The sequence below is a fragment of the Callospermophilus lateralis genome, unplaced genomic scaffold, assembly GCF_048772815.1.
Source record: "Callospermophilus lateralis isolate mCalLat2 unplaced genomic scaffold, mCalLat2.hap1 Scaffold_66, whole genome shotgun sequence".
Lineage (NCBI taxonomy): Eukaryota > Metazoa > Chordata > Mammalia > Rodentia > Sciuridae > Callospermophilus > Callospermophilus lateralis.
In genome coordinates, this window is record NW_027514882.1 from 3,912,934 (window position 1) to 3,929,185 (window position 16,252).

Here is a 16,252-nt window from a genome sequence, read left to right on the forward strand (position 1 = left end):
ACCCCCCCAAAAATAATCAGACCCCTACCTTCTAAGTAGTTATAGTAAAAAGATAGAAGAATTATCTTTGGTTTTCTTTTGGCTTACTTTTTATTTTTACAGACATACTATTAGTAGAAAAATTAATTTATGCCCAAACAATAGTCTATATTTTTTCTATCTATAAATGATTTTATATAATGTACTATAATGATTTTACTATACCTCCATCATTTCCATCTATTGTTTTAAGAAAATGACATTTCTCACTGCTTTAAACTATGAAATTTTCACATCCTGAAGAGTGATAAAATTTATATGTACTGTTTAAAATAGCATTAAGTACATGTGCAGATTAAGACTTAAAGCTTCTCCTTAATCTCATTTTTTACTCCCTCCTCAGAAATAATTATTTCCTTTTTGTTGTTGTTTTATTCTGAGGATAGCCCCAAAATAACATTTCTGTGGAAGAAATTAAATATCCTTAATTAACATTAGCATACAGAAGTTCTAAAGAGAGTGAATAGAGGCAAGAAACCAGACCTCCTCTAGTATTCTGTTCTCCTAGTTAAAAGATAAAAATGCTAGCAAGTAATCTAACCAATGACAACCCTCAACAAGTCTTAGACCACACTAATACCAATATGGACTACACATTGCATATGTCACATATCTGACATTTTAGTATTTTCATGTACTATCCTCCTGTCAATGCCCTTTGCTTGTCTCCTATGTTAGAACTTTGTTTTCCTGTAGCCCTTGTCTTCACCTTTGTGAGATTATTCTTGCATTTTGGTAGTACACACTCTGTCTTAGTTCATGAGAAATAGGACATTAAAAGCTATTTTTTTAACACCATGAAAACGTGTCAAATTCTATTCTCAGGTGCAAATGTTTTCTTTTAAGAACTGTAGGTTGGGATTATTTTTTTTCCAAATTTTCAAAGTACTATTACATCATCTTACTTCTAGTGTTGCTGTTGAGAAAAGTCCAAGTAATTCTATTCAATGTATGTGACCCTACCCAACGAAAAGCATATAAAAAGTTTCTCTTTGTCTCTGGTGCTCTGAAATATCAGTGATGTATATTTTCATCTAATGACCTAAGCATCTTCTGGGTCATTTCTATCTGGCAATTGATATTCTTCAGTTTAGGATATAATCTTGCATTATTAAAAATAAATTTCCAGCCCTCCATGTTATTTCTATTCTTTCTGAAATTCTTATTCAGATGCTAGATTTCCCTGATCCTCTAATGTTCTCATCTTTATTTTTTATATTTTTGTACCTTTTTTCCTTCACTACTTATCCTTTAGCTCTCCAATTGATATCTATACTCTGGCCATTGTGCTCTGAATTTCTAGGAGATTCTAGGTGATCCTTTCCTACAGTATCCTACCCTTATATAATGGATTCTGAATCTTCAACTAGGGAAACAATTAGTAATTGTTTACTTAAAAAAAGTTTTCTTCTTTCTTCATAATCTGTTTCCTTACAGTCCTTTTCCCACCCCCTCTGTTTGTGCTGTAATCTATTTTCCATGTTAAAGTTTTTTCTCTATATCTTATAATCTTTGACTATCTGCTCATGATTCAGTGATAGGGACAAGATATTAGCAGAAGAATCCCTAGGGCTTACTCCTTTCAACATTCACAAGGCATTTAATCATATAACATTGTGACATATTCTAGTCCTACAATCCTCTTTTGGGAAAAGGGCTGATGCCCAGCAGAAATGGCACATTGGGTCTATGGAAAAGAATCTAATGATCTAACTTGAAAAACTTTCAAAGTATTTACTCTAGTGTTTTTGATCTGTCTCTCCTTCACTAGAGTTCCAGTGGTACTCAATACTCCTAGTTCCTATACCTTGTGTGGATTCTGTGACAAACTAGGCTTTTTCCATTTCCCATGGTCCTTTGGGATTTGTCTTTTCTTAGATGTACTAAGTCAGTTACAAGTGATTCACCTGCTATATAGCTTTCAAACCTGAGTTGCCATGTTATCTTTCTCTTCTCTTTGTAGCTTAATGTCTTTAAAAAGCAAACATAATGCCTTTAATATATTTTAGTGGGATTTCAAAAACAAATAAAATGTAAGTTAAATCAATCATCTAAACCTGCAAATCCTAGCTCCAAATCATTAGCTACAATATTTCATATAATTTCTTCTTTTTTCTTTATATTTTAAACTAAAGCAGTATTCAGGTATTTTGTGTCTTGAGTTACTCTACACTTCATAAGCCAAATTCATAATAATTATTTTTTACATAAAAGTGCTAAAATTTGTCTGTGTATGCAGATAAATCTTCACCTTTCTCGTACTGATATTCCACAAATAAAGCAAGTCCATTTTCTTTTTCCACCATGAGTACAATCTATGTGGCGTTTCAAATTTCCAGTGTCATTGAACTGACGTCCACATATATCACATGGAAAAGGACCTTAAAAAAAAGAAAGAAAAAGAAAGAATAGTATGCATTCAAAGAGAGATACTAAGTTAAATTTAGTAGGTGTGCTATACATTTATGCCTACCACTATCAGTGCATATGTTATAATATGTTACACTTATTGATTCATAGTTTTTTCTTCTTCTTTTTTAGATTGTTATTCCTGGAAAGCAAGTGACAATCATTTCCACAGTCCTAGAATCAAGTAGAGGGTTTGTTAAGTAATAGACATAATTAATGCTGAATGAACTAATGTATTAATAAATTAAAGTGGCCAGTTCCTAATTCCTAATTTGAAATCAAGCTGAACCAAATGAAAATGCCACCTACTAAATATCTGTGAAAAGTAGGTAATAAAAAAACTTTGAAAAGATAAAAAACTTTTTTTTTGGAGGGTTCACAATTTGGAAATACATTGCTGTTCCTAATAACAAGGTTTTAGTGATACTAAGTAGACTTAAAATGTTGTGGTACATTTCTATTTAGTCCTACAAAATTAAACCCAAATTTGCCATAGTAATATTGACCTTTGCTGGATTCTGAATTTCACCATGACTTTATCAAATATACAACTGGAGAGAATAAGTTCCACTCAATGGCAAGTTCAAAGGAAGATAAAGAATGTGAAAAGGGGGGGCTGGGGTTGTGGCTCAGCAGTAGAGCGCTCACCTAGCACATGCAGGGCACTGGGTTCGATCCTCAACACTACATAAAAATAAAATAAAGGTGTTATGTCCAACTACAACTAAAATAAAGTGTTTTTAAAAAGAATGTGAAAAGAAACACAAGAGTTACAACTCAAGAAAGCTGCATATTGGCTTTGAAATCTGGTACTTCACTTCCACATCATGCCATGCCTATTACCCCTTAAGTCCCAAGTTTTCAATTCTATGAACATATTAGTCAAATATTATTTCAAAGTTACCTTAAGTGGCATATTCGTTGATAAGTTTAAATTTTTATAGGTGTCCTACACCTATAAAATTGAAATCTTGGGACAAAATGGGTTAACATTTTTTCTCCTAATAAATGTCAACTCTTATTAAAAATCATATGAACTGGGGCTGGGGATGTGGCTCAAGTTGTAGTGCGCTCGCCTGGCATGCATGTGGCCCGGGTTCGATTCTTAGCACCACATACAAACAAAGATGTTGTGTCCGCCAAGAACTAAATAAAAATAAATATTAAAATTCTCTCTCTCTCTCTCTCTCTCTCTCTCTCAAAAAAAAATTATATGAACTAACTAACCATATGTAAAATATTTGTTTGAGCACAGTGTTATAACATAGTGATTAATTTAATTGTTTGGCTATCCATTATATTGTAATTTAATTTGGAAGGGATAATATACCCAGATTCTAACACAAAGTTAATCATATATTTAGCAATTATTCAATAAAAATTTATTACAATGTACTTCCCTTGGATATTTTTCTCACTGAACTTTAGTTAGCAGGTTAGCTAAACCTTACTACTTCGTAAACTGGAATACCTCTCCTAAATATATGCTGAAACATGACAGAAAAATAACCTTTTGGTTTGGAGCTGTGGCTCACTTGCCTGGCATGTGTGAGGCACTGAGTTCGATTCTCAGAACCATGTATAAATAAATAAAATAAAGGTCTATCAACAACTAAAAAAGAAAAAAAGAAAGAAAAAGAAAAAAAAATAACTTTTCAATAAGCCTGAAAATTTTTCTAGTTCAATCCCTTTATAGGAATTTCTGTAAACAACATTAACATCCGCCCAGTTTGACATATGCTTATGTACTAGGATGCTTTCATTGATGGGAAAGTAATTTTCACAAAACAATTACTTTAATTTGTAAGTTCTAATACTTAATAAATAATTGGTAGTGAAACTAAACTTGTATCTTAGAATATCCACCCATAGTACTTAAAATGTTTACTTACTCACTAAGTCATTTATTTAATAAATGTTGTAACAATCAGGAACAGGAAAAAGAGGCAGAAGCAAATATATTGATTATACAATTTACTAAGTTTTGCTAGGATGTTTCTACAAAAAAATATTAATAATTGTTTTTCATTTCAAAAAGAAAGAAAACCCAGAGAAAACTATTTTTCCTGGTACTAAAGTCTAAAAGAGTTTTTCACATACAACTTCTAATTATGAACATGTCTCCAACTACAAATTTAGTAACTACAAAAACTATTTCCATATGATTCCTTAGAATTTCTCAGATGAAATACTATTAAAGAACAATTTAGCAAAGGCAACTTGGAGAGGGTTAGGATAGAAAAAGAATTCTGTATAAACCAGCTTTGTGTACTAGAATCACAAAGATTAAGTATGCCTTATTGTATGATATACCATTGAAAGTATCTGAAGAGAGAGGAAGATTCTCTTTCTCAAGATAAAATATTTCAGGTACTTCAACAGTTTTTTTAATGACGTGACTTTAAGATCCCATATCACCAAAACTACCCTTCTCTATATTTGCCAATATACAAAACCAATTATACTATTAATATCCTAATTCTGAAAAACACATTTATTAACATAGTTTAACACTATACTGATTTTTGTCAGTCTATTTGTTTACACTGTGCCTTTGCCTAAAAACCCTTTGCTATTAAGCCCATCTATAATATGAGGAATTTGGATCATGTACCACCACGTTATGTTTTTTCAAGACTCAATGAGTAAAAGATCATTCCCATGAGTCTACCATTTTGTATTTATTCCTAATCTTATTTGTTTTGACCTATTTCATAATATCCAGAATTTTTTCCTTTCAGTATCAGACTTTGTACATGCCAGACAAGTACTGTGGCACTGAATGATATCCCAGCCCTTTTAAAAAAATTATTTTGAAAAATACAGGACATCATACTAAATTGCCTAGGCTGAACTTGAACTTGCAATCCTCCTACCTCAGTCTCTTGAGTAGTTGGAATTACAGTTATGTGCCACTACAACCAGCTTTATTTTTTAATATATTTTTTTATTTTTAGGTATATTAAGTACCCCTGCCAGATTTATGCCATGTGTAAAACTATTTACCTGCATTGTTTTTATTTACTGTAAAGAATTCTTACTTACATTAGTAAAAACATTGAATAGGATAGGATAAAGGCCTCCCCCTGGGATGACAATAATTTGTTTTTGGGATTAACTGTCAAAAATTTATCAAACTATACCACCATCTAGATCATGGTCTCCACCTTGGTCATGGCATAAGGCAAAAAAAAAATTCATCAAGTACATTATTTCATTTCACATATGCTAAGTTTACACTATTCCTTGAAAAATGAGTGTTTTATACAATAAAAATGGTTCACCCCAACCTATTCAATAATCAAAGAATGAATTATTGCCAGGCACAGTGGCATGTAACTGTAATTCAGCAGCTCGGGAGGTTGAAGCTGGGGGATCAAAGACAATTTGAGCAAATTGGTGAGGCCCTAAGCAACTTAATGAGACTCTGTTTCAAAATAAAAAATAAAAATGGCTAGGGATGTGGCTCAGTGGCTGGGTACAATCCATGGTACAAAAAACCCACAAAGTTGTTTATGACCTTGAACACATTTGCTACCAAAATAAAAACCATCACATTTACTAATGTGTGGGAACTGCAGCATATACAGTACTCCTCCAAATCAGTATAACTTTCTTTCATTAATTTAATATCCAAAATTCACTAATAGTGATTCAACAGTCTCCCCAAATGAAACAGGTAAAAAAATCTAACAAAATGAGTAGACATCTACATGATTTATGATGTAAAAAATCAAAGAACAACTAAATAAATGAAGATATAGTCCATGATCAGTGACAGGAAGACTTGATATTGTGCCAGTTCTTCACAATTTGACCCAAGAATTAATGCAATCCAATCAAAACCCAGCAAATTATTCTTTAAGTATCAAAAAATTCTCCTGTTTATATATGTAGAGGGAAAAAAATCCAGAATAGTCAACACCATATTGAAGGAGAAGAACAAAGTTAGAAAACTTACTTCAAGACTTAACTATAAAGTCAAGGGAGTATGGTATTGGCAGATGAAAAGTCAATTACACAAACAGAACATAAAAGAGCCCAGAGTCACATAAATATGATCAACTGATATGACAAATAAATGAATGTTACACAACTGAGAAAACTGGTTACCATATGCATTTTTTTTAAATTAGTCTAGACATAAGCCTTAGAGTCTTTGCAAACATTAACTTGAAATGAATCATAGACCTAAATGTAAAATGTAAAACTATAAAAATTCTAAGACATAGTGGCAAAAACCTAGATGACTGTGGGTTTGACAACGGCTTTTAGACATGACACCAAAGGCAAATCCACCAAGGTGTTGATAAGCTGGATTTATTAAAATAAAAAATTTCTTCTGTGACAGAATAAAGACAAGCCACAGATTGGGAGGAAATACTTAAAAAAATATTTCATAAAGGGCTATATATATCATCCAAAATATACAAAGAACTCTCAAAACTCAACAGTAAATAAAATAAAGGACCCTATCAAAAACTGGGCCAAAGGGCCAGAGATATGACTCAGTAGTAGAGTGCTTACCCAGCACATGTAAGGCACCACATAAAAATAAATAAATTAAAGGTATTGTGTTCATCTAAAACTTAAAAAAATTTTTTTAAAAAATCGGGCCAAAGATCTAGTAGACATCCATCACACCAAAGGTATACACAAATCGCAAATAAACATAAAAAGATGCTTTACATCATAAGTATTAGGAACATAAATTAAAACAATGAGATAACACTAAACACCTATTACAATGGCCATAATTCAGAATACTGACAATACTAAATTCTGTTGTTATAGTTACCATTTAGAAAGTCCTCCAGAGGCTCATGTATTGAAAGATTGGTCCCAGTACAGCAGTGTTTAGCATTGGGGTTTTGGAATATGATCGGATCATGATTCAGTGGATGAGCCCATGAAAGGATTCCTAATTTGATGGCATTTTGGGAAGGTGGTGGAAACTGTAGGTGGTCCCTCACTGGGGGAAACACATCACTGGGGGTATGCCCTGGAAGGATATATCTTGTCCCCGGTCCCTTCCTCTCTCTGTTTCCCAATCGATATGTGGTGAGCAGCTTTGCTCTACCATCCCTTTCCACCATCATGTACTGCCTCACCACAGGCCTAAAACAATGGAGCCAGCTGAAAATGGGCTAAAACCTCTGAAACCGTAAGCCAAAATAACATTTTCCTTCTTTGGGTCTTTTTTTTCCCCCAGATATTTTGTCACAACAATGAAAAGCTGACTAACAGATACCAAGGATGTGAAGCAACAGGAATTCTTTCATGGCTAGTGGAAATGTACAATGATACAGTCACTTGGGAAAAGAGATGATGGTGGTTCCTTACAAACCAAGTATAATCTTACCATTCAATACAGTACTTATGCTGCTAGGGATTTACCCAAAAGAATTGAAAACTTATGTCCACACAAAAATTTGCACACAGATATTAATAGCAACTTTTTTCATAACTACCAAAACTTGGATGTTCATAAATTATACAAATATACTACTTTGTTGGGCAATGATAATAACGGGGATGTTATGCATATGTGGTGGCAGGGGGCATAATGGGAAATAATTACTTTAAAAAAAAAAGCCACTTTTAGAAGGAAAGAGTACTTCAATAGTCCCCTCCAACATGATATAATAATAATCAATAATTGCCATGGGTGCTTTAAAAAAAATTAACTTCCTTACCCAGATGGAACTTTTCCTGATGCTTCAACTGTGCAAACCTTGATTTAAAATGTTCTTCACAATAGGTACACTTAAAAGGTTTATCTTGAGAATGTAAAATCATATGTTTTTCCAAATGCGGCCTTCTTGTAAAAGATTTCTTACAAATCTAAATGAATGTACATAAAGTGCAAGGAAACCTTAATTAAAAACTAAAATACAAGGTCATAATGAGAAAAATATATATGTATTTTTTTTTCAAGTAAGAAATTTCTACAAACAGAAAACTTACCAAAAGTACAATCAAATTATGTGAAGAAAAAAAACTTTGGAGGAATTACTCCAAGGAATGATTTTGTATCAGCTATAAAGCTAACTGAGTTTCAACTCCTTATATGTTTAATAGAGGTATAAAATAATTTTACTTAATTTTAGACAGTAATTTCTTAATTCAACATTTATTTTAAATCTTAATTTCAATATATAATTTAAACAATTTATGTATCGGGAATAAAAAAGTTTTATCAGTGCTGCCATATATTTGATTTGAAAAATGAACATGAAATCACAGAAAAATAATTTCAAAATTTTTCTCTTGAAGTGATCAGAAAGAAACACAACTCTTAAAGAAATGTAACATATATCAGAAATAGAAAAAGAGAAAGAGAGGCTGTTGCAACAACATGTAACATAAAGCACAAGGCTAATTCACAAAATATATTTAATTTTCACAATAATCCTATGAAGTAGACATAATTATCAATATCATCATTTTATAGCCACAGATGATGAACTTAGTAAGGGGAAGACATCATCTTATGTAGATTCAAATAACAAAATTCAATTTCTAGAAACAGAAATCAGAGAAATGCTGAGAATACTGAGAATTTTGCTATGTATATAAATTGAATCTTTGTTATGAAGAAGAAAAAATAATAATACTACATATTAAACATATTAATCTAAATACTCAAAAAATATTTCAGGAGTGTAACAGAATAAATTTTCCTACAAATTCCTTGCCACTAAAAAATGAAGTCTAATTCCCCTCCCCTTAAATTTGCCCTGGCTGTATGACTCCTTGAATGATGATTTCTGTTGTGGAAGTTATGATATGTGACTTCTGAGGCTAGGCTCTAACTTTGTAGTTCTTACTAGGCTTCTCAAAACACACAGTATAATCAGTCTTAGAACCCAAATACTATACAAGAAGGAAGTTGATGTAATCTAATGAAAAAGAAGAGGAAGCTCTAGGTTATTGGTGCATTCCTGCTGAAATCCTAGTTGTCAGAAAACACCAAGCTGCCTACCAGGTGATTGAGTCACTTTGGAAATGGCCCCAAACCAAACCAGTCCAATCTCCACCTAAAAGCAATCACCTAAAAACAACTGAATGACTTCAAATGATACCATGTAAAACAGAAGAATTACCTAGCAAAGCTCTGCCCCAAATTTGGATTCCTGCCCCACAAAAAGGTAAGATACAACAAAATAGTTGTTTTAAGTACACTAAATTTTTAAGGTGCTTTATTATGTAGCAACAGATAACCACAAATGGGTGGGAGTCAGGGGGAAGCAACACTAACACTTCAACTCTGCAAAAATAATGTCACAGATGATATACCCAACTGTAAATACCTGGTATAGTGATTTCAGTATCAATAAAAACTAGGATTTCTAATCAGATCTACCACCCAAAACTAACTCACCAGGATTAATTTACAAAAACCACTAGACTAATTTTACAAAAAAGAAAGATACTAAAAGTGGGATAAGTTCAGTTATGTTACTTTAAAATCTAGCCTAGCATGAGCAACTCCCCCACACCCAAGGACCTGGGTTTGATTCTCAGAATTGCAAAACAAACAAACAAAAAACCTAATCACCTTTCTTTCCCAAAAGGCAACATTATATTTACTTTGTATTTCTAATACAAATTAAAAACCCTTACATCACATTTCCAACTTTCACTCTTAGTCTTCTTGATGGAAATAAATTCTTGTGCATTTTCAGCATGAAATTTACCAAAGAAAAATAAAAATTATTAGGAAAAGATGATACTAGTTAAGTCAATATAACATATAAATCCACTAAGTGTAATTACAAGAATCAGGCACTGATTTTTTTCTTAAAGTGATAGGCATCTCTGGTAAGAATTTAGATTATCATCATGATTTTTAACAAAGTTATTCTTAAACCTCAGTTTATGCAGAAATAAAAAAAATAGCCATATTTTAAAAATATTCAGGAACCCTAGCAATTTATAAATAACCTGCAAAGTAACTGATTACACTTTTTTACTCCACATTTCAGTAAATTTATTTTTAGAGCTAATATACAATACAATATTAAATTTTTTCTCACAATCTTTCACACATTAAATATGTAAAGCAAATTCTTATAATTCTAAAACCACATATTTCTGAAGACATTCTTATCCAACCCCAAAACAGAAAACAACATAATCAAATGCTCTACCTTAAAACCTGTTACAGACTATATTCCTGTTTCAACATCAAAAAAAAAAACTTATCTCAATACCATAAACAAAAAACATGGATGAATTAATATTTGCTCTTCTTAATCTGTAGTCTGCAAAATATTAAGCAATGAAAGAATTAGAGAGAAGCATTTTCATAGATATTTTTAGTTGACTATTTTTAGTTTACTACATGCTTACATTAGAAAGCACCATATTGTATATAATAGAAGCAAAATAATACTGGCCTCTTAACATGCTTGGCTAAAGTCTTCTTGCTTGCATGAAGTTTATTACAATAAGGGCACTTGTGCTCCTTCTTATGAAATTCTGTTTCATTACTGTGCTTCTTTCTGTGAACAGTTAGGTTAGACTTTGTCGAATAACGCTGGTGACAAATATCACACTCAAAGGGCTTCTCACCTGTGTGTACACGGGTGTGGCTTTTGTATTTCCCTACCAAAAGAGAGAAATTAAAATTAAATTGAGCACATTTGCTACATTGTGAATGAAATCTGACAGTGGAATAAAACGTCATGATTTAGCAAAATTAAATATACACCCAAATCCTCAATTTCAGAAATTTAAATAATTCTCAGCCATTTTGCTAAAACATACCCTCCTGTTTATACATGTATATTAATAATCAACATCTACCACTTCTCCTACTGTGTTCAAGAAAGCCATAAAAAATTTAACCTTTTTGTATCCAAGTTAATAATACTTCATGGGGCTGTGAGAAGTAAATGAATTAATACACAGATAAAACTTAAAGCATTCTAGTATAAAGTAAGCACTATAACAATCTATTTTTATTATTATCATGTGGATTATATGGATTGCTAGTCACAGTATGGACAAGTAGGTATACCTCAATTATAAATCTGTAATTATGATTATGTGTTATAAATAATTATAACAGATTTGAGTATGTGCTATAATAATAGATCAAACTAGGGTTTCATCTGACAGCACTGAAAGGACTTTGCTTTTTCCACTTGCCACTACTAACACTATCTAGTAACTCGGTTTTCTCTCTGCCACTTCTAGGGCATACCCTCCCATCTACACATGCATATAAATATCGTATCTCCACTACTTCCCCTACTGTATTTAAGGGATCAGATCTAATGCTGGACGAGGACAGGAGTCACTATATGGAACTTTTAAAAAGTTTTATTTGATTATGAAAGTTTTCACATATCATTTTTTTAAACAGATGGGGTTTTTAGTTTTGTTTTGTTTTGTTTTTGTGGTGCTGGGGATTAAACCTAGAGCCTTGTGCATGCAAGACAAGCATTCTACCAAACTGAGCTACATCTCCAGGCCTTAAACTGACTTTTAAGATTATGTAAATACAAACTCGTGGGAAAGTAGGTAAGACAAATTAAGAATATACATCTGATATTTAAATGATTAATGATGTGTTTTGGGGGAACATTTTTTAAATGGGGATTAAATGTGCATGTCTAGTACAGATTCTTAAAAAACAGAAAGATAATTTATCAACTTCCTAATGCTTAAATGTCATCTGTATTAGCAAGTGAACAAGAACAGTAACTTCATAGGAAAAACTGCACCAATCTTTATTTTCTATGAAAATACAGATGCTATATTAGATTAGTAGCATTTTCCTGGTATTTAAAGAAGTTTTTTCTTGTTTTCAAATAAAAAATTAAACCTAATGTAGCTAAATATTAAAACTTTCAAAATGGCAAATTAAAAATAAAAACTATTTTGACTATAAAGCTTCCATTTTCCTACAGACCAGGAGATTTAAGATTTAAGCAAGAAAAAGAAAATAGAAAATTAAACTGAAATAGCCAAAACAGACAAATCTAATGATCTTTTGAAAATATTTTAAATAAATTCAGCAAAGACAAGAGATCAATGAAAATATAGAACTTAAATAATTCATTATGACATTAAAAATATCAATAGTGAAAACATTATGCTTAAGTTATTAATTCAAAGTTTATGCACATAATCACTGCAGGACCTATTATAGCTTAATGAATTTGAATTTCTGAATAAGAGAAGAGAGAAAACCCTGAGAAAATGATGGATTCAGAGGAGGTTTATCTAGGTTTATATTTAGAGGCTAATGGGGGAAAAAGTTAAGTCTCCAAATAAATTTCATGTTTAAAGCAATTGGTAGGGGTGTAGGTATGTGAGTGGGGGGGTATTCAATAATAATGTATAAAATCTAAATGTTCACTCAAATTTATTGAAGTTTCAACTTAAAAAAATCGTGTCATTTCAAGGAACAAATCTGTCCTGGTGTTCAGAATTTATTGCATGATATGGGTCATGCAAAATTATCACTGTCAGAATCTGCATGCAGTTTTTGCAGAGACACATCACCAAACTAGTTCATTATACACACACACACACACACACACACACACACACACACACATACACATATGTAAGACATATATATATAATATAAAATATTGTTAAACATTAAATTGTACCTTGAATCTATTCATATACCATATCCTAAAAACTATGTAATTAAAATACTTGGCATTAGAGAATTAAGCCATTGTTATAACTCTTCTTTAAGAACCAAGTGTAATCTTTGTCAGGATGGACTATAAAGTCACGTTCAATTAAAAAAGCGGGGAGGGTGTTAAAAAACATTTATTTTTAAATTCTAGAAGATACTGTGAGTTTAATCCAAGGAAAATTTTGAGTTCTGTCTAGGAAAGATAAATTATCCAGATTTTCTCTTGCACCCCATATGTCATCTTGCTATTTTTGCTTTTCTACCCACTAGGATTTTAGTATAAGGGAGGAGGTCAAAGGAATCTTTTTTGCATGAAAATCCCCTGAGAAAAGGAAAGCTGGTAGCCTAAGGAATGATATAACAGGATCAGCAGTCTTACTCCAAGAAACTATTAAATATATCAGAAAAGATAAGAGATCCAAAGAAATGGAATCAATTTATTAAATTATATACTGTGGAGCTAATGGTTCCAGCAGGTTTCAGAGCTTTTCATCTCTCATAAACCCACTCCAAGGCAGCCAATTTAGATGCTGATAAGAAAGCTTAACTGGCTTCTTACAAGTTCAATGTAAAGCCAGGCATCAGCCTTTCAACCTAGTTCAAGAAAGCAAGTGCTTACTGAAAACTCATAATTTAAAATGACCAGATATATTATAAAGGATACTAGCCAAGAATAAAATGCATAAGCTTCAGATTCACGATTGAATGAAATGTTTAAAATAACAACAAACATTTGTAAATTCCATGAAAGGAATAAGTGTGATATGAAAAGGATGACTGGAAGGTAGCCCTTGAACTCTTTTGGGGGTGCTATGGTAACACACTTAGGATACATCTTCTACATATTCTTTTCATTCTACCCATCACCAATCTACTTTGTTTACATTCAGCAAATCACTCTGCTCTACCCTCATCCACTTTTCATTCCCAAGGCTCTCATCTAGTCCAAGCACTGATGCTTCTAGTCCTCTGCTACATGCTCCCTTTTTTTTTTTTTTTTGGTTACTGGGATTGAATTGAGGGGCACTTGACCACTGAGCTACATTTTCAGCCCTACTTTGTATTTTAATTAGAGACAGAGTCTCATTGAGCTGCTTTTGCTGAGGCTGGCTTTGAACTCATGATTCTCCTGCCTCAGCCTCCTGAGCTGCTGGGCTTACAGGCGTGTGCCAGAGCTTGGCAACATGCTCCTTCTTGTCTCCCAAACTTTCTCATTCAGTCTTTCCTTTTCCAAACTGAAGTCAGCATCTTTCTAAAACTACTAAAGGTTGTCATTTTCTTCATCAAGTTTTTTTCATCAAATAAAATCTAAACTCCTCTGCCATTCAAATACAAGCCATTCAAAATTTGACCTTCGCTTACTTGCCAGTCCTCATCTCCTATCATTTTTATTAGGCTTCCCTGCCCATCTTGAAACCAGACAAATTTTAGAAATTTCCAGAATCAAAATCCCTTAATGCCTTTACACATTGATCCTTCTGCCTTCAAAATTTCTCCCTATTTCTTAAGTTATTGATTTTTCCCCCTATATATTTATATTGCTCTTGTATAGTTGCAAAGTCTCCCTCGCAGGCACGGGCAGTGGCTCTGCCCCTTCTCCAATTGGGGCAATGTGCCTACCATGCCGGCAGGCTGCTGGGCCTGTTCTTTCGGTGGTTGTAGTTCTGCCTACCTTGCAGGTGCGGGCGGTGGCTCTGCCCCTCTGCAGGCCACTGGGTCTGTTCTGCCGGTGGGTCGCAGATCTGCCTACCTTGCAGGCGTGAACAGCAGCTCTGCCCCTCCACAGGCCGCTGGGCCTGTTCTGTCTGTCGGTTGCAGGTCTGTCTACCTAGCAGGCGCTGCTGCTGGCTCTGCCCCTCCCCCAACTGGGGCTATGGCGGGCCACTGGGCCTGTTCTGCCGGTGGGTCTCATGTCCGCCTACCTTGCAGGCGCGTGGGGCGGCTCAGCCCCTCCGCGGGTTGCTGGTCCTGTTCTAGTAATTTGAGTTTTCTCTCTCTTTTTCTTCATTAGATTGGCAAAGAATCTATCAATTTTATTTACTTTTTCAAAAAAAACCAATGTATTTGTTTTCTTATTTTTTTTTGTTTCAATTTCATTAATTTCATCTCTCATTTTAATTATTTCCTGTCTTCTATTGCTTTTAGTGTTGATTTATTCTTCTTTTTCTAGGGCATTAAGATATAAAGTTAGGTTATTTATTTGGTGATTTTCTATTTGTTTTATGAATGAGTTCAATGCAATGAACTTTCCTCTTAGATCTGCCTTACTACTGTCCCAAAGATATTGATATTGTCTTGCTATTCTCATTTACCTGTAAATATTTTTTTTGTTTCATTCCTGTTTTCTTCAGCTATCCAGTGGTAATTTAATAGTGTATTATTTAGTCTCCTGATGTTAGATAACTTCTACTTTTTAAAATTTTATCATTGATTTCCAATTTTATTCTATTATGATCTGAAAAAAATGCAAAGTATTACTTCAGTTTTTTGTATATGCTAAAAGTTGCTTTGTAGCCTAGCATATTGGTCTATTTTAGAGAATGATTCATTGCTGCTGAGAAGAGAGTGTATTCAATTGTTTATGGATGAAATATTCCAAATATGCCTGTTAAATCTAAGTTATTAATTGTATTTTTTTATTTCTATCACTCCTTTATTTAGTTTTGATTTGAAAACCTATCGATTGGTGAGAGAAGTGTGTTAAAGTCACCCAGTTTTATTGTGTTGTGATCTATTTGATTCTTGTGATTATGAAGGGTTTGTCTGATGTATGTAGTTGCTCCACTGTTTGGGACATAAATAATAATATGCCCTGTTGATGTATAGCTCCCTTAAGCAGTATGAAATGGCCTTCTTTATCCCTTCTTATTAATTTTGACTCGAAGTCCATTTTATCTGATAGACAGATAGACACCTCTGTTGTAGTTGTAAAAGATATTTCTTCTAGCATCTTCTGGTGTGGGGGAATAGGTCTTTCTTTTCTTTTTTTTTTATTTGGACCCAGGATTGAACCCATGGGCACTTTACCACTTGGCAACATTCCAGCCCCTCCTTTTTTCCTTTTTTTTTTTTTTTTTTTTTTTAGCCAGGCTGTCATGAAGTTGCTTAGGGCCTCACTAAGTTGCTAAGGCTGTCTTT

At 33.0% G+C, this 16,252-nt stretch overlaps 1 pseudogene; it reads right to left on the reverse strand.

Moving 5' to 3' along the window:
- Positions 1 to 11,236, reverse strand: part of LOC143640838 (zinc finger and BTB domain-containing protein 41-like) — a 30,404-nt pseudogene extending 19,168 nt beyond the window's left edge.
- Positions 11,237 to 16,252: the final 5,016 nt, after the last annotated feature.